We start from the raw sequence: 18658 nt of genomic DNA on the forward strand, positions 1-18658 counted from the left end.
TTTTGTTTTTGGCCGCGCTGCACTGCTTCCCTGAGCAGGGATCGAACCCGTGCCACCTGCAGTGGAGTCGCAGAGTCCTAACCACTGGACCACCAGGGAATTTCCCCTGAGTCAAGTTTTTAATGACACAGGATGTTTTCAGATCCTTTAAGTTTGCTTGAAGCTATCAAAATAGCCTCCAAACAAACTTATTTTTAAAATAAACTTGAGGGACTTCCCTGGTGGTCCAGTGGGTAAGACTCCACATTCCCAATGCAGGAGGCCCGGTTTTGATCCCTGGTCAGGGAACTAGATCTTGCATGCGACAACTAAGAGTCCACATGCTGCGAGTAAATGTGCCGCATGAAGATTGCGCGTGCCACAACTACGACCTGGAGCAGCCAAAATAAATAAATAAATATTAAAAAAATAAACTTGATTTTTGGAATAACTTTAGATACATAGAAAGGTTGCAAACACAACACAGAATTCCCATAATACCCATCATCCCACTTCCCCTAATGTTAACATCTATACAACGCTGCCACATCTGTCAAACCTAAGACTTCAACATTGGTGCCACACTATTGACGTACTGCAAACCTATTGGGATTTCCTCAGTTTCCCCCCAATGTCCTCTTCTGTTGCAGGGTCCCATCCAGGGTACCACGTTGCATTTGGTTGTTGTGTCTCCTTGGTCTCCTCTGCTCTATGACAGTTTCTCAGTCCTTCCTTGTTTGTCATGAACTTGACGCTTTTGAAGATTACTGGTCAGGTATTTCATAGACTGTCCCTCAGTTTGGGTTTGTCTGATGTCTTTTGTTGATGAAACTGCGGTTATGGACTCAGGAAGAATCCCAAGGAAGTTGGGTGCCCCTAGTGCGTGTATCAGGAGTGCCTCATGTCCATGTGACTTATCACTGGAAAGATGAAACAAGATTAGTTCTGATTGACTGGAATTAGGCCTATGGCCCTGCTCTGCTCTCTGATACTTGCTGTTTGTGTGTCATAGGATGACCACAGTATTTTTATTTTGGGAGGGAGCTTCATGCTTACCCAGTTGGATCCTTCTGGTTTCCAGATGAAGACACTTGGGACTTGGAGGGCTTCTGACTTATGTACCAGGTCAGAGCTGGCATGGGGTCCAGGTGCCTGCCTGCTCTGGCCACTTTCTGCAGGCATGGACGCTCCCAGGACACTGTGCAGGGACAGAGATGTCCCCAGGTGCCGAGTGAACCTGAACCCACTGATAGAAACGCTTTCTAATCGGGGAAGGCCCGTGTCCCTCCGGAGTATTTGGAGGCTGCTATTTGTGATCTAATTAACATTTGCCGTCATCTGCTCAGGTCCTGTGTGCTCGGTCTCTTTGTGCTTTCTTTGCAGGTAGGAGGATAGATCTGTATCACCTGGTCCTTGTGAAAGTAGGTGGTTAGCTTTGGTATGTTCTCTAGCTTTTTTTCTTTCAAGTGAAGCTATGGTGTTGTTTACTGTCTAAAGATCTTGAGTCACGGCCTGACTTGTGGGCTGTTACTTTGAGACTTATAGATTGAAACAAGCACAGAGTTTGGAGTTTCTTCTAGCCCAGAACTCTGAAGATAGGCATATTCAGGAAAGTCATGAGTTTGGTTTGTTTTCCCACCCATCTATGGATTTGCCCCTCCAACGTCGTTTCCATATGACCACAGCAAAAACAAGACAGTTATGAAGGTAGGAATTGGTGGGAAGAAGGACCAGGGCGCTGGTATAAGGGCAAAGCACTATGAAGAAAATGACGGAGAGGCCTGAAGGCATTGAAGTCCCTCCCTAGGACTGACTCTAGGAGTCCGGAGGCTGTTTACGTGTTTGGGGTTGGCTAAGAGAAGGTGAAATAGAGACTGGACTGGCCTGGCCTGCTCTTCTTTCCTTCCTCCTCCTCTCTTTGTTTCTGGTAACTGAATTCTAAGTTGGTGATTGGTGGAGGTGTGGATGAATGTCATGCTAGACAAAATAGATCTTTCTCTGCACACTGATGATGTTGTGAAGCTCTTCTCTAGGAGTTAGCCGTTAACAGTGGGACAAAGTCTCTCTCTGTCTCAGTTGGCCATTATTGTTCCCAATAAGAAACTCGTTATTCAGAATTTGCAGATAAAGGCCCAGGAAAGGAAAGCATCTGTTAAAGGAGCCTTTTCAGGTGTCAGGATAGGCATTCTTAGTTAGAAATAAGCTGGGTCTCTCTCCTTCCGTTGCAAAACCATGTAAGTTTACACTGCTGGAAGGGTGTTCCTGCCAGATGATGTTGATATATATGGCCAGTGGCATTCTGGGCGCTGGTTTGTTTTTCTCCTATTTCAAAGAGAGAGGAGCTTCAGAGGATTAAAAACCAAAAGTCTGACCACATTAATCTGGCTTTTTTTTTTTTTTAAACAGGATAATCTGTTTGGGTGATTAGAACAGTTATCCATATCACTGTGGTTGTATGTTTATGTGTGGGAAACACCAATGGAGGGTAAACAAAATCTAGGGCATTTTAGGGAAGTTCCAACAGGTCCGTTTGCTGCTTTCAAGGATCGTGCACCTTGCTGGGGGAGGTGCACAAGCTGTGGGCCGGCAAGGACAGATTACAGTGCAATCCCCACTGAGGTTGAAGGACACAGGGGGAGGAGAGGGCATGGCTAGTGGGTCAGTGTCAGCAAGGGGAATGTAACGGGGCTGCTGAGGATCCCCAGCGCAGAAGAGGGGAAGGGGGGGCTGGAGGGCAGGGGTTGGGAGGGCTGGAACCCTAGAGAACGGTTCTCATTTCATTGAAAGTGCCCATGTGCTCTAGATTTTATTTTAGCCGTTGACCTTTCAGTCTTGGAGGCTGAGGGAGGTTTCCTTTAAGGAGCTGGGGTTGGAAGCTGGAGAGTGGGAAAGAGGAGCCCCAGGGTTCAGCTCCTCTGGGTAGAAGGGGAAACAGCTCAGTACCTGCTGGCCTCACCACATCACTTAACTTTCAAGATAAATTGCTTTGGATCAAGTTAGGTATCACTCAGATTCACGAACTAGATTGCAGGGGAAAAACGTTTGCTGAATGAGTTTAATTCCCAAGGAAAGATTCATATTTAAGTGGTGTATAATTAATGTGACTTGAGCTTGGAAACTCAGTTTTTCTTAGTTGTCAAGTTTAATATGTTATATTATTTTAGTAAAACAGAAGGCGAGAGCTTGTTGATATTATTGTTTTCTGACTAATAATAGGTTTTACTGAAAAGCTTTTTTACTGAAGCTTTTAATGCATATTCTTTCTAGATTTCATCCAAGTTATTTGGCTGTGAAACAGAATCTTAAGTATATGGATTGGAGTGTCTTTGAAGTGCTGCTGTTTTGCTGATACTGCTCTAGGATGACAGGCATTAAAAGCAGAAATAGGATTTCCACACTGGGCCCCCAGTGGTAGTTAATGATTTCTTCCTCACACATAGGATCTGTATCTAAAAGATCCTGATTTATTCATCTACTCATTAGCAAATACTTTTTATACATCGCACATCTTTTCTGGATGAATGAACTGATGGACCTGGAAGGAAGTGCAGAAGGTCTCTGGGCCCCACGTGGTATCACCAGTGTCTATTGAGGACTTAGTGGCCCCTGTGGTCGATGCGCCATTGATAAGGTCCCTCAGAGGCCCCCACCGCCTGGAGCCCCTGTGCTGCATCTGCTGACCCTCCTAGGTCAAATTTCATCCCTGCAGCCATCAAGGTTAATAGTTACCAGGAACCAACTGGAAGATCTATCTTTTCTTCACCCAGGGGTCATCGTTTCCTTTCTGTATTTTTAAAAAAATCAAATTGGGACCCTGACCGTATATCTGAGACAGTTTTGTCTCCTGCTGTTTTTCACTGAGTGTTTTGCATGAGCCACTTCCAGTGGTTGTGTGGTACTCCCCACTGTGGGTCAACCATGAGTAGCCATTGTCCCGTTGTGGACGTTTACATAGGCCGTTTCCAGCTGTTTGGAGTAATTTCTTAATGAATGTTTTCATAATATAAATCTTAGTATGAATTTGACTGTTTCAACTAGATTCAGTGTAGCAGAAGTTGGCAGGTCAGAAGGACTTGAGCCTAAGATGTGATATGGGAGTGGTTACTGAATGCTTCCCAGGAAGGTCCTGCCAATTTGGGGCCCTACTTTCTTGTTCCCTGGGTCACATGGAGTATCAGCATCAGACATACCCTCTACCAGCTGGGGAGGGTTGAGAGCGAGTTTGAATCTGGCTTCACTGTTGGGCTTTTGACTTTGGACAGGGACCTGATGTGTGCCTCAGTGCCTCCATCTGTGAAAAGGGATGCCAGTGGTCCTTACCCCCAAGAGTTGTTTTGAGGACTGTGATAATATGTGTGAAATGCTCAGAAGTGTGTGTGACAACAGTAAGTGCTTAATAAAAGTTATTTTTAGAAGTAGAGAAAAATGACAGTTCATTAAGTTCCTTTTAAGCAATATTATTTACAGTTGTATCTATAAGGGGTGTATATTGAGAATTTAAAACAAACTTGCATGTGCCACCACCCTGTTTGTTTTTTTTTTTAGTTATTTCTGAGATATACATTTTAAAGTAATAACTAGGATTATGACTTATAACATTATACCAGAACATATAAGATTTTTAGAAATTTCATGTAATGTCTGAAACATTTATATTAACGTATTTCCGTACAAATAACCCAATGAAAGTTTAGTATTAGTTGTTTTGTTTGTTTGTGTTTTTATACTGCAGGTTCTTACTCGTCATCAATTTTATACACATCAGTGTGTACATGTCAATCCCAATCGCCCAATTCAGCACACCACCATCCCCACCCCACCACAGTTTTCCCCCCTTGGTGTCCATATGTCTGTTCTCTACATCTGTGTCTCAACTTCTGCCCTGCAAACCAGCTTATCTGTACCATTTTTCTAGGTTCCGCATACATGCGTTAATATACGATATTTGTTTTTCTCTTTCTGACTTACTTCACTCTGTATGACAGTCTCTAGATCCATCCATGTCTCAACAAATGACTCAATTTCATTCCTTTTTATGGCTGAGTAATATTCCATTGTATATATGTACCACAGCTTCTTTATCCATTTGTCTGTCGATGGGCATTTAGGTTGCTTCCATGACCTGGCTATTGTAAATAGTGCTGCAATGAACATTCGGGTGCATGTGTCTTTTTGAATTACGGTTTTCTCTGGGTATATGCCCAGTAGTGGGATTGCTGGGTCATATGGTAATTCTATTTTTAGTTTTTTAAGGAACCTCCATATTGTTCTCCATAGTGGCTGTATCAATTTACATTCCCACCAACAGTGCAAGAGGTTTCCCTTTTCTCCACACCCTCTCCAGCATTTGTTGTTTGTTGATTTTCTGATGATGCCCATTCTAACAGGAGTGAGGTGATACCTCATTGTAGTTTTGATTTGCATTTCTCTAATAATTAGTGATGTTGAGCATCTTTTCATGTGCTTCGTGGCCGCCTGTATGTCTTCTTTGGAGAAATGTCTATTTAGGTCTTCTGCCCATTTTTGGATTAGGGTGTTTGTTTCTTTAATATTGAGCTGAATGAGCTGTTTATATATTTTGGAGATTAATCCTTTGTCCGTTGATTCGTTTGCAAATATTTTCTCCCATTCTGAAGGTTGTCTTTTCGTCTTGTTTATGGTTTCCTTTGCTGTGCAAAAGCTTTGAAGTTTCATTAGGTCCCATTTGTTTATTTTTGTTTTTATTTCCATTACTCTAGGAGGTGGATCAAAAAAGATCTTGCTGTGATTTATGTCAAAGAGTGTTCTTCCTACGTTTTCCTCTAGGAGTTTTATAGTGTCCAGTCTTATATTTAGGTCTGTAATCCATTTTGAGTTTATTTTTGTGTATGGTGTTAGGGAGTATTCTAATTTCATTCTTTTACATGTAGCTATCCAGTTTTCCCAGCACCACTTATTGAAGAGACTGTCTTTTCTCCATTGTATATCTTTGCCTCCTTTGTCATAGATTAGTTGACCATAGGTGCGTGGGTTAATCTCTGGGCTTTCTATCTTGTTCCATTGATCTATGTTTCTGTTTTTGTGCCAGTACCATATTGTCTTGATTACTGTAGCTTTGTAGTAGAGTCTGAAGTCAGGGAGTCTGATTCCTCCAGCTCCATTTTTTTGCCTCAAGACTGCTTTGGCTATTCGGGGTCTTTTGTGTCTCCATACAAATTTTAAGATGATTTGTTCTAGCTCTGTAAAAAATGCCATTGGTAATTTGATAGGGATTGCATTGAATATGTAGATTGCTTTGGGTAGTATACTCATTTTCACAATGTTGATTCTTCCAATCCAAGAACATGGTATATCTCTCCATCTGTTGGTATCATCTTTAATTTCTTTCATCAGTGTCTTATAGTTTTCTGCATACAGGTCTTTTGTCTCCCTAGGTAGGTTTATTCCTAGGTATTTTATTCTTTTTGTTGCAATGGTAAATGGGAGTGTTTCCATAATTTCTCTTTCAGATTTTTCATCATTAGTGTATAGGAATGCAAGAGATTTCTGTGCATTAATTTTGTATCCTGCAACTTTACCATATTCATTAATTAGCTCTAGCAGTTTTCTGGTGGCAGTTTTAGGATTCTCTATGGATAGTATCATGTCATCCGCAAACAGTGACAGTTTTACTTCTTCTTTTCCAATTTGTATTCCTTTTATTTCTTTTTCTTCTCTGACTGCCGTGGCTAGGACTTCCAGAACTATGTTGAATAATAGTGGTGAGAGTGGACATCCTTGTCTCGTTCCTGATCTTAGAGGAAATGCTTTCAGTTTTTCACCATTGAGAATGATGTTTGCTGTGGGTTTGTCATATATGGCCTTTATTATGTTGAGGTAGGTTCCCTCTATGCCCACTTTCTGGAGAGTTTTTATCATAAATGGGTGTTGAATTTTGTCGAAAGCTTTTTCTGCATCTATTGAGATGATCATATGGTTTTTATTCTTCAATTTGTTAATATGGTGTATCACATTGATTGATTTGCGTATATTGAAGAATCCTTGCATCCCTGGGATAAATCCCACTTGATCGTGGTGTATGATCCTTTTAATGTGTTGTTGGATTCTGTTTGCTAGTATTTTGTTGAGGATTTTTGCATCTATATTCATCAGTGATATTGGTCTGTAATTTTCTTTTTTTGTAGTGTCTTTGTCTGGTTTTGGTATCAGGGTGATGGTGGCCTTGTAGAATGAGTTTGGGAGTGTTCCTTCCTCTGCAATTTTTTGGAAGAGTTTGAGAAGGATAGGTGTTAGCTCTTCTCTAAATGTTTGATAGAATTCACCTGTGAAGCCATCTGGTCCTGGACTTTTGTTTGTTGGAAGATTTTTAATCACAGTTTCAATTTCATTACTTGTGATTGGTCTGTTCATATTTTCTGTTTCTTCCTGGTTCAGTCTTGGAAGGTTATACCTTTCTAAGAATTTGTCCATTTCTTCCAGGTTGTCCATTTTATTGGCATAAAGTTGCTTGTAGTAGTCTCTTAGGATGCTTTGTATTTCTGCAGTGTCTGTTGTAACTTCTCCTTTTTCATTTCTGATTTTATTGATTTGGGTCCTCTCCCTCTTTTTCTTGATGAGTCTGGCTAATGGCTTATCAATTTTGTTTATCTTCTCAAAGAACCAACTTTTAGTTTTATTGATCTTTGCTATTGTTTTCTTTGTTTCTATTTCATTTATTTCTGCTCTGATCTTTATGATTTCTTTGCTTCTGCTAACTTTGGGTTTTGTTTGTTCTTCTTTCTCTAGTTTCTTTAGGTGTAAGGTTAGATTGTTTACTTGAGATTTTTCTTGTTTCTTTAGGTAGGCTTGTATAGCTATAAACTTCCCTCTTAGAACTGCTTTCGCTGCATCCCATAGGTTTTGGATCGTCGTGTTTTCAATGTCATTTGTCTCTAGGTATTTTTTTGTTTCCTCTTTGATTTCTTCAGTGATCTCTTGGTTATTTAGTAACGTATTGTTTAGCCTCCATGTGTTTGTCTTTTTTACGTTTTTTTCCCTGTAATTCATTTCTAATCTCATAGCGTTGTGGTCAGAAAAGATGCTTGATATGATTTCAATTTTCTTAAATTTACTGAGGCTTGATTTGTGACCCAAGATGTGATCTATCCTGGAGAATGTTCCGTGCGCACTTGAGAAGAACGTGTAATCTGCTGTTTTTGGATGGAATGTCCTATATGTATCAATTAAATCTATCTGGTCTATTGTGTCATTTAAAGCTTCTGTTTCCTTATTTATTTTCATTTTGGATGATCTGTCCATTGGTGTAAGTGAGGTGTTAAAGTCCCCCACTATGATTGTGTTACTGTCAATTTCCTCTTTTATAGCTGTTAGCAGTTGCCTTATGTATTGAGGTGCTCCTGTGTTGGGTGCATATATATTTATAATTGTTATATCTTCTTCTTGGATTGATCCCTTGATCATTATGTAGTGTCCTTCCTTGTCTCTTGTAACATTCTTTATTTTAAAGTCTATTTTATCTGATATGAGTATAGCTACTCCAGCTTTCTTTTGATTTCCATTTGCATGGAATATCTTTTTCCATCCCCTCACTTTCAGTCTGTATGTGTCCCTAGGTCTAAAGTGGGTCTCTTGTAGACAGCATATATATGGGTCTTGTTTTTGTATCCATTCAGCAAGCCTGTGCCTTTTGGTTGGAGCATTTAATCCATTCACGTTTAAGGTAATCATCGATATGTATGTTCCTATGACCATTTTCTTAATTGTTTTGGGTTTGTTTTTGTAGGTCCTTTTCTTCTCTTGTGTTTCCCACTTAGAGAAGTTCCTTTAGCATTTGTTGTAGAGCTGGTTTGGTGGTGGTGAATTCTCTTAGCTTTAGCTTGTCTGTAAAGCTTTTGATTTCTCCATCAAATCTAAATGCGATCCTTGCTGGGTAGAGTAATCTTGGTTGTAGGTTCTTCCCTTTCATCACTTTAAGTATATCATGCCACTCCCTTCTGGCTTGTAGAGTTTCTGCTGAGAAATCAGCTGTTAACCTTATGGGAGTTCCCTTGTATGTTTTATTTGTCGTTTTCCCTTGCTGCTTTCAATAATTTTTCTTTGTCTTTAATTTTTGCCACTTTGATTACTATGTGTCTCGGTGTGTTTCTCCTTGGGTTTATCCTGTATGGGACTCTCTGCGCTTCCTGGACTTGGGTGGCTATTTCCTTTCCCATGTTAGGGAAGTTTTTGACTATAATCTCTTCAAATATTTTCTCTGGTCCTTTCTCTCTCTCTCTCTTCTCCTTCTGGGACCCCTATAATGCGCATGTTGTTGCGCTTAATGTTGTCCCAGAGATCTCTTAAGCTGTCTTCATTTTTTTTCATTGTTTTTTCTTTAGTCTGTTCTGCAGCAGTGAATTCCACCATTCTGTCTTCCAGGTCACTTATCCGTTCCTCTGCCTCAGTTATTCTGCTATTGATTCCTTCTAGTGTAGTTTTCATTTCAGTTATTGTATTGTTCATCTCTGTTTGTTTGTTCTTTAATTCTTCTAGGCCTTTGTTAATCATTTCTTGCATCTTCTCAATCTTTGCCTCCATTCTTTTTTTTTTATTTTTTTTAATTTTTTATTTTTTATTTATTTATGGCTGTGTTGGATCTTCGTTTCTGTGCGAGGGCTTTCTCCAGTTGCGGCAAGCGGGGGCCACTCCTCATCACGGTGCGCGGGCCTCTCACTATCCCGGCCCCTCCTGTTGCGGAGCACAGGCTCCAGACGCACAGGCTCAGCAACTGTGGCTCACGGGCCCAGCCGCTCCGCGGCATGTGGGATCTTCCCAGACCAGGGCTCGAACCCGTGTCCCCTGCATTGGCAGGCAGATTCTCAACCACTGCGCCACCAGGGAAGCCCCTTTGCCTCCATTCTTATTCCGAGGTCCTGGATCATCTTCACTATCATTATTCTGAATTCTTTTTCTGGAAGGTTGCCTATCTCCACTTCATTTAGTTGTTTTTCTGGGATTTTTTCTTGTTCCTTCATCTGGTATATAGCCCTCTGTCTTTTCATCTTGTCTGTCTTTCTGTAAATGTGGTTTTTGTTCCACAGGCTGCAGGATTGTAGTTTTTCTTGCTTCTGCTGTCTGCCCTCTGGTGGTTGAGGCTATCTAAGAGGCTTGATGGGAGGCTCTGGTGGTGGGTAGAGCTGACTGTTGCTGTGGCGGTCAGAGTTCCGTAAAACTTTAATCCACTTGACTGTTGATGGGTGGGGCTGGGTTCCCTCCCTGTTGGTTGTTTTGCCTGAGGCAACCCAACACTGGAGCCTACCTGGGCTCTTTGGTGGGGCTAATGGCAGACTCTGGGAGGGCTCATGCCAAGGAGTACTTCCCAGAACCTCTCCTGCCAGTGTCCTTGTCCTCACGGTGAAGCAGAGCCAGCCCCCGCCTCTGCAGGAGACCCTCCAACACCAGCAGGTAGGTCTGGTTCAATCTCCCCCAGGGTCACTGCTCCTTCCCCCGGGTCCCGATGCGCACACTATTCCGTGTGTGCCCTCCAAGAGTGGGGTCTCTGTTTCCCCCAGTCCTGTCGAAGTCCTGCAATCAATTCCCACTAGGCTTCAAAGTCTGATTCTCTATGAATTCCTCCTCCTGTTGCCGGACCCCCAGGTTGGGAAGCCTGACACGGGGCTCATAACCTTCACTCCAGTGGGTGGACTTCTGTGGTATAAGTGTTCGCCAGTCAGTGAGTCACCCACCCACCCACCAGTTATGGGATATGATTTTACTCTGATTGCGCCCCTCCTACCGTCTCATTGTGGCTTCTCCCTTGTCTTTGAATGTGGGGTATCCTCCTTCGTGAAGTCCAGTGTCTTCCTGTCGATGATTGTCCAGCAGCCAGTTGTGATTCTTGATGCAGTTTTGAAACCAGTTCCGTCAGGTACTGACAGACAGCAACCAGGAACTAGGAGCTCCTTCAGACACTGTGGAAGTGGGGGAGTGTCTTCCTTAAAATGCAGGAATGGTGAATGGATTATTTTCTCCTTTGGGGTTGAGTTATTTAGCAGTTCTTTCAGCTTCTGGTTTGAAACTAAACATCCAGGGTAAAGAAATCATAACACTACTTTCGCTGCGACTTGCTGTTCATGTTCCTTGAAAAGAACTATATATACCTTTTGATGGGTCAAAAACACGCCACCTTTTTATCCTTTGTGCTCAGTCTAGTTGCACTTGCTCACAGGGGGTCGCGTGTAGAGGCCTCACACCCGGCTCTTCAGAACTCCTCAGCTTGCTGAGCGTGTGGAGAAGCGCTGTCCACCACCCTGTTTTAAACGTAGGATTTTACTAGGCTCTTAGAAGCCCTCTGAGTGGTTCTGCTGATTGTAATCTCCTCCCTTCCAACCCAGAAGTCACCTGCATCCTGATGTTCATGTTAATCAAGTTAATGGCATGTAAAGTGTACCTTTATGCAATTCCAAAGTATCGGAAGGAAGTTAGAAGAGCAAAGAAATCCTGTATTTCAGTGTTTCATAGTATGTTTGTGGTATGCACAAAGTTAATGTTGAAGGTACCGGTTTATTAGCAAAATTCAGACATTGTTTACTGAGTCTTGGGGTCTGTTAAGCCTGAGGACTAGACTTTAGGCGGCTGGCAGCTGTGACCTTGTGTTCTTCCATCTGCCTCTCGCTGGGTGAGAGGCTCCAAGGGGCTGCAGAAGAGAGTGGGAGGACAGATTAAGTGGTCACCCTCGGGGATCACCCACTAGACGCTTCTCCCTCCCCTGGTGCACTTTCTCCACGCTGCTCCATGGAACAATAGAAAGTCTTACTCGGGTCTTCATTTAAATCCAGTCATCCATCCACCTGGAGCTCCTAAGTGTAGTTCCATGCTGGTTAGGATGAGCTGCATTTTGCTGTGTGTCGAGCTGCACAAGAGCATTGGTGACCATTTGTGTCATGTGGGCCAGCTCCCGGTCTGCCTGTGGTTGAAGGTTAATGTGGGCGGAGCATGTGGCATGGTCTGTGTTACAAGCACCCATGCCCCGCAATCCCCTCCCACCACTTTAGGCAGTAGCCATGCCTGGTCTGCCCTGTGAACACAAGACAGATGTATTTCACAAAGTAACTTTGAGCTCCTGACTGTTGTGGGCACCCAGCAGCCCTCAAGGGGTGGGTTAGTGTTATACAACTCACTTCACAGACTAGTAAATTATGGCTCAGAGAGAGTGTGGCTTACCCATGGTTACCCATGATTTCAGCTAAGTTACCTTGGGTCCTCGATTTTGCTCCTTCACTCTAGTTCTTCATGGTAGAGGTCTGGGGTTTGGGGAAGGTGGCAGTGATTGCTGTCCCTGCCTCTGCCAGGTTTTCTGTGCTGGGCCTAGCTTTGTGGACTTTCTTGAGGTGAGAGGAGGTTCTTACCAGAATGTTCTTTGCCAGTGAGCACAACTGACTTGAGAGCAGTGTCCCTTTGGGGATGAGCTGGTCAGATTTTGTGGCAGTCTACCACCCCCCTTTATGCAGGGGCCTAGAGGGAGGTGTTCCTCTGTGCGGTGTGTTGGCTGTACCGGTAGAGGGCCTTTCAGAGCACACTCCGCCCAGGCAGCATTTAAAGGCAGCTTAGCCTTTTGAGTTTGGGATCCTTTCTCTTGCTGGCTGGAGTCTTAAGCTGCGTGACAGCATCTTGACCATAGAAGGCCCTGATTTTGATCTTGATTCCTCTCCCAGTGTGTTAGGGAGCTCAGCCTTCCTGTATCATTTTGTCTGCCTCACAGTTAGAATTGGGCCTCCTAATTCAGTATATAGTTAATTCAGTTTACTCACAGATAAATATAGTATGTGGAAGGGGGATGGGTTTCATTTTGGTCTTGAAGAGCTTATTTTATGATCTGATGACCCTTGGTTGGGAAAACCTGTGTGTGTGTGTGTGTGTGTGTGTGTGTGTGTGTGTGTGTGTGTTTGTCTTCTGTGTTATTTAATCATAAAACTGCTTATAGGGGCTTCCCTGGTGGCGCAGTGGTTAAGAATCCACCTGACAACGTAGGGGACATGGGTTCAAGCCCTGGTCTGGGAAGATCCCACATGCCGCAGAGCAACTAAGCCCGTGCTCCACAGCTACTGAGCCTGTGCTCTAGAGCCCGCGAGCCACAACTACTGAGCCCGCGAACCACAACTACTGAGCCTGCATGCCACAACTACTGAAGCCAGCGCGCCTAGAGCCCGTGCTCCGCAACAGAAGAAGCCACCACAATGAGAAGCCCGCGCACCGCAACGAAGAGTAGCCCCCGCTCGCCGCAACTAGAGAAAGCCTGTGTGGAGCAACGAAGACCTAACACAGCGAAAAATAAATAAATAAAATAAATAAATTGATTAAAAAACAAACAAACCAAAAAAACTGTTTATAGCGTGCTCCCTCCGAGTCAGCTTGAGTGCTTTGTGTAGATTAACTCATTAAATCCTCATAGCAAGCCTGGAAGGTCCGGTTCTCCTTGTCCCTGACCATTAGGTGAAGTCTGAGCCACAGAGAGGTGACTTAGTGTATTCAAGGTCAGATGGCCGGTCAGGAGCAGAGCTGGGGTCCCAACCTGGCAGAGTGCAAGTTCTCACAGTTTGGTGGTAACTTCTGTACTTGTACCTGTAACTTGTTTGTCGGAGGCAGCAACTATTCATATGCAAAAGGTTTGGACAGTTTAGTAACTAATGATTAAGCATTTGCAACTATTTATTCTTGTGACGTCAGATTCTTCCTCAGCAGGTTTGTAGGTAGAAGTTTTAAACTCTTAAGAGCCAAGACATGTTTAAAGCATCTAGTTGCGATTGCTTAAATACGGGGTGTGTAGGCCCTGAGGTTTGAATCCTTGGCTCTGGTGCGGAATGACAGGCTCCCTCCTCAGGATGAAAGACTGTTTCTCATCACACCAACCCTGAGTCTAGCTTCAAACTCCCAAGCTTCTTCTTCATATGAAATCCTTGCTTAATTTGCACTTTATCCTTCCTAAAGAGATAAAGACATAAAGAAAGATCCAGAGGGATCTGAGGAACATCAGTCAACCCTTTTCCCCTGAAGTCAACTCGTCTGCTTCCTGGTGCTGACTCAGGGGCTGTTTGCTGTTTTCTTTTCTCCTTCTAGTCCCTAGGGCTCAAGTAAGATTGGGCTCCTGGTAGGTGCTAAGTGAATATCTGTTAATAGAATGAACAGATAAATCACTTTTCATTGTAAAGTGTTTTAAACTATATTTCAAAACAGAGGAGGAGAAACCATGAGTCTTCCTTCCTAACACAACCTCTCTGAACCATTTTGGAGAAGAAATCATCTCTTCAGCTGAACCCTACCCCATGTTTAGACACAGCAGGAGCCTTGGGAAGCCACCGAGGCCACTGGCTGTGGCTTCTCCCCTACACACTTGCAATGCCTTCTGAAACCTGCTGAGTTGCCTCCTCTCTCCACTTCCTCATCTGACCCTCGCAATACTGTCTTGCCACCAGGTAATTAAGGTCTGAGGTGCGCTTTAAAAATATATGACTCTGTATTTTAAAAATAAGCTTCCATTTACCTGGCAGTTTAGTCTCCTAAGGGTTAGTGAAGTTGTTGTCTGCAGCTTTGGAAGAGGTGAGGTGTCTAGTATTGGAGACTTGATGGAGGTAGAAAAGAAATCTGTGGGTCATTGTTTTCCTTTGCCCCAAATTCATTTGCATTTTAATCTATTTGTCAATCAAATATGTCACATTTAGCAGTTTTGAATGTTGGATACTGGATATTTTGATGTTCATATTTTCCTAAATTCTCTTAGTGGTTGAGCAATGTATTGCATAGTTAAATTGAACCTTGATGTGTTTTTGGTGGATACGAAAATGTAATTCCATCGCAAATTAATTTTCCCTTGAGGGTTTCTACCTCTAAGAGGAGACTGCTGAACTCAACACTCAAAAAGTCAAAGAAGTTGAAAATCCTAAGCTTTTATATACAAATTGGTGTGAAACCAGTTGAAGTCTACAGAAAATGCCCAGTTTATGGGCAGTATTTTTACAAGTTCATTTGGAAGTCAGTTGTTTAAGACTTGGGTTTGTCTTCCTTACAAGAGATGCTCTTGCGGAAGGGTGTCGTGGTCCTGCTCTGGGGAGGCTGTGAGCACACAGGCGCCCTCCTGCTTGCTCAGTCACGCGACACAGTGACAGGTGCAGGACAAGGTGCGTGTTGAGTGCAGTTGTGGGGGTGTGACCCACTTTTCCGGAGACATCCCAGGTGCTGGATGTTCGTGGCGCTGGTTTTCCTGGCCAAGTGCAGTTGAGAACAGCTGTCCTTCCTTGTTCGCAGTAGAGCTGAGCCACAGACATGGCTCCCACTTCATGCAGTTATGGAAGCTTGTTCTGACAGCCACACAGGAAGCAGGAGAGAGGAGCACAGAAGGGGTCCTGTCCTGTGGGGGGATTTAAAGGATGCTGGTACCGGGAAGTGGGGGAGAAAGGGTGGGGGTTGGGGCCTGGCCTGGTCAGTGCGAGGCCTTGGCCACAGGGAGCCACTGGTGTGAAGCTGTTGGTGAGGCAGGCTGCAACTCCCAGCCTTCTCTTGGGTGTGAGGTGCTTGCATTTGGGGTGTACCTGAGTGTGTAGGAAAGGCCAGCAGTCATGACTTGTGGTGACACAGTGCCTACAGGACCAGGTAGAGAGCCGTGTTCTTGAGAACTTGTGACCAGCTCCATTTTATTAGGGAGGGCGAGGATGGGGGACAGGGTATTGTTGCTTTAAATTTCTCCAGAGACTTAAATTTCAGAAGCTGTTGAGTAACCAGATGTATTTACTTACCATAATTTTGGGTCACCAAGTGGGTGGTAAGCTGATTGGGCTCTGCTGGGAGGGAGTGACTCTCCCAAGGCCCTGGGTTGCCTGGGCACACAGGGCTGCACTGCCTCCGCAGGGCCCAGGGCTGGAGGGCTGGAAGGAGCTCCTTGGGAGCCTGACCCCCACCTCTGCCCCTGGGCCACCGTATAGTGAGTGTCCTCCAGATCATGGCAGATCGTCTGAGAGTGCTGTTTATGCAGCTTAATTACCACCTCAAATGTGAAAAAAATCAGCCCTTTAGAATAATAGCTGTAGTACAAATAAACATTTGGGCTTTTCACACTGGAAGAGGGCTTTTTTCTTAGGTTTTTCATTTTATAATTGATGCTTTTAAAGTGCTTTAAAAGGTAATATTTTGAGCATCATTTTAACTGCAGAAGTGAAACTGTTCATTAAAACATACCCATGCCAGCGACTTATCACTACAGGAAGAGAAAGCATGAGCACTGAGTTGTCACTATGAACATCTCTCCATCAGGGGCCATGAGAGCTGGTCCTGCACTGAGGTACTTGGCTGGCGTGCTCTGGCCGAGGCAGGAAGGAAATTGCGGAATTCCACAAAGGAGAAAGGCTGCCCATGACAAGTCCCTGTGTCATCATGCCCATAAAGCTGGAGCAGAGCGGATGCTGCTGTGGCGCTTCCAGAGCGGCAGTGGTCTGGTGTCCAGCATCTTCCAGCCCAGGTCTGATGAGGGACAGTACAGCCAGGGTTAGGCTGGCATCCGACTCTGGTTCAGGAGGCACCAGGACTCTTATGGGAAGTCCCATTGCTCAGGCTTCCACCCTTGTGGTTTGAGGTGCCCAGAAGTGACCCCAGGAGGAGTGTTTCAGGGACCCTGAGGTCCTGCCTGGCATCCAGAGGTTCTGTCTGGAGGTGGCCCGTCCAGAGGGCCAAGCTGGACTGTTGTGAGTCTAGAGCTGCTCCTGCCTCTGGGCTTTCTCATTGCCCAGTCCTCTCCTGGGAAGGCTTTCCCCACCTCCTCGGGTCTTTGTTCAGATGTCACCTTCCTAGTAAGGGCTTCTCTGATTATTTAAGTTTGTACCACTCCCATCTTCCTTCCCTGCTGTATTTTTCTCACAGTTATTTATCACCATTTGACACACTGTAGATTTTACCTGGTTTTTGTTTTTTGGGGGGAGTCTGTCTGCTCCTACTAGAATGTGGGCTTCTTGAGGGCATGGGCTCAGTTTTGTTTTTTGCTGTATCTTCAGTGTCTAGAACAGTGCATGGCACACAGTAGGTGCCCAGTGAATATTTGTTGATGAAGTGGATAAAACAGTGTGGTCTTGAGGGTACTGCATTTACCTTAAATCACTGAAGCTGCTATGAACTGCTGGTGGTGGCCCTGCCGTTTCTTATAAAGCATGTGGTGGAAAAGCAGGTATGTGTGTATGTCTGTCTGTATTACATCATCTGTATTGCCATTTCAGAAATCCGGAGTTCATTCTACACTTGGATGTTGATTTCAGAATGACTGGTTTTTCCTTCTGACTCATAAAGGCTGCTGAATCTGAATTTTGAATCTGAAACATTAGGGGAAAGTGAAATTTTGAAACGCGTGATGCATGATTAGCTATTATTATATTTCATATTCTGTATATGAGTATTCCCCTTCCTGCCACTGCAGCACATCTAAGCCGCTGTCACCCTCCCCTGGACCTGCTGCAGCCCTCTGGCCGCTCCCCCCTACCCCCCCAGCACCCTCTCCCAGCCCCTCCCCAACCCATGCTCCGGCCTCACAGCACTCATCCACTTCTGCCATGGCTGCCCTCACAGCTTTAATTTGCTAGTTCTGTAAATGATACTGGGTCTGTCACTCTGTTGGGATGTAGCTTCCTAGGGGTAGGGGCCACGTCTGCCTTACAGCCAAGTCCCTGGACCGTCGCTAGCACAGCAGCCATGTTTGTTGAGTAACTGGGTTAAAAATGTAGTTAATTTACCTTTTTTGAGAAACACTGATGAGCAAAATGAGTGCATATATTCTTATGACATAACAGAAAAGCATGGCTTTGGAGAACAGGGTGTACTTTACAGAAGTCACTCCACATCTAGTCACTCCAGAGCTGTCTGTGCTAGTGAGTTAAAGGTCTTGGCGCTCCCCTTGACCCTCCTGGGACTGTGCGCACTGCGCTGCGGGATGCGCTATAAGCTGTGGCAAACAGCAAAATGTGCCTGCTGTGTGTGGCGGGGATGAAGGGGTGGAGAGGTTCCTGGGGGCAGTGGCGGAGTCCTGGGCATTTGAGGTGGAGGGGGATGGTGGTTGTGCTCTGGGGGTGAGGCCGGCTGGTATATGTGTGTAGACATACAACATTCTCTCCCTGCCCCCTCTCAGCCTGGCCCCAGGGTCACGTTTCCACCTGCCGGCGTCTCCAGAGCACACACACTGTTTCTCTCCTCTGACTGTAGTCAAGCTTTTTACTTCAGTGCCCACCAAACTGAAGCGGGCATGGTTTAGCTCAGGCTCCAGAACATTCTACACCTGTCCAGAGCATGCTGACAGTTTCAGCCAGCTGCCGATGACAAAGAAAGACGGCTTACTAGTTTATGTTAATTTATACTAAGGTGGTGTGTATCCCTTAAAGAGAGGCTTATCAGCTGCCTTCAAACCTCTCATTGAAGTTGTGCTTTTGGGCTGGATGAACTTGCCAGGCATCTTGTAAAAGTAAGAGTTGGCATCAGGTGCATTAATGTTTACAGATGGGAAAATCCTGTGCTCCAACCTTTACCTTGTGACAGGTTCTGGGAAGTATACAGGTGGCCTGGGCATTTTCTGTGGCGCTTATCATGGACGGGTGTCAGGGAGGACGTGAGCAGGTTTTATCCAGCACGATGCTCTACCTCCTACCTTGTCATTGCCCAGCCAGATGCTGCTCGGTGTCATAGGTCTGGAGGCAGG

General features: G+C 44.5%; 1 protein-coding gene across 2 annotated transcripts in view; it reads left to right on the forward strand.

Moving 5' to 3' along the window:
- PDPK1 (3-phosphoinositide dependent protein kinase 1) overlaps positions 1-18658 on the forward strand; it is an 80501-nt gene that overhangs the window by 7939 nt on the left and 53904 nt on the right. The gene's annotated exons all lie outside the window — the stretch shown is intronic.

Source organism: Eschrichtius robustus, chromosome 16 (assembly GCF_028021215.1).
Source record: "Eschrichtius robustus isolate mEscRob2 chromosome 16, mEscRob2.pri, whole genome shotgun sequence".
Taxonomy (NCBI): domain Eukaryota; kingdom Metazoa; phylum Chordata; class Mammalia; order Artiodactyla; family Eschrichtiidae; genus Eschrichtius; species Eschrichtius robustus.